This window comes from Orycteropus afer, unplaced genomic scaffold, assembly GCF_000298275.1.
Source record: "Orycteropus afer afer isolate SDZICR_OR568_19922 unplaced genomic scaffold, OryAfe1.0 scaffold00154, whole genome shotgun sequence".
In the NCBI taxonomy this organism is placed as follows: domain Eukaryota; kingdom Metazoa; phylum Chordata; class Mammalia; order Tubulidentata; family Orycteropodidae; genus Orycteropus; species Orycteropus afer.
Genome location: NW_006921741.1, coordinates 6,216,720 through 6,217,243, shown reverse-complemented (window position 1 = coordinate 6,217,243; position 524 = coordinate 6,216,720). Strand labels below are relative to the sequence as shown.

At 36.3% G+C, this 524-nt stretch overlaps 1 protein-coding gene across 1 annotated transcript in view; it reads right to left on the bottom strand.

Annotated features, from left to right (window-relative positions):
• The window catches only part of HIKESHI (heat shock protein nuclear import factor hikeshi), a 47,256-nt gene that overhangs the window by 3,078 nt on the left and 43,654 nt on the right, over nt 1-524 (bottom strand). The window lies entirely within an intron of this gene.

The window sequence follows — 524 nt, the reverse complement described above, 5'->3', positions numbered from 1 at the left end:
TGCTCTGTAAACTTTCACCCAAATCACAATAAATAAATAAATAAATAAATAAAATATAAGAAGCAACCGATTACCTGCTATCGATTGTAAAGAAGAAAAAGGTAACACTGTTCCATTTCCTCTATTTTCTGCCCTGTTTCTTTTCCTTGGACCTCAAACAGGCATCCACTAACATTTCCCAAGTTTCTCTGGTAGAAGCTAGAAGTAAACTGATACATATTAAGTAAAAATCAAATGAGTTTAAGTACTACTCACAAAAGTAAATGAACTAGATGGCAAGTGGCCATCTAGATGCAACCATGAGTCTCATCCACAGTAAAGGAGGATGAAGAAAACCAAAGACACATGGAACCAATTAATCCAAGGGACTAGTGGACAATAAGAACCTCAGCCTACATGACCCTAAGACCAGAATTAGATGATACCCAGCTACCACTGTCAACCACCTGGAAAGGGATCAAAATAGGAGACCCTGGATAGAGTAGGAGAAAAATGTAGAATAAAACTCAAAATCATTAAAAAAA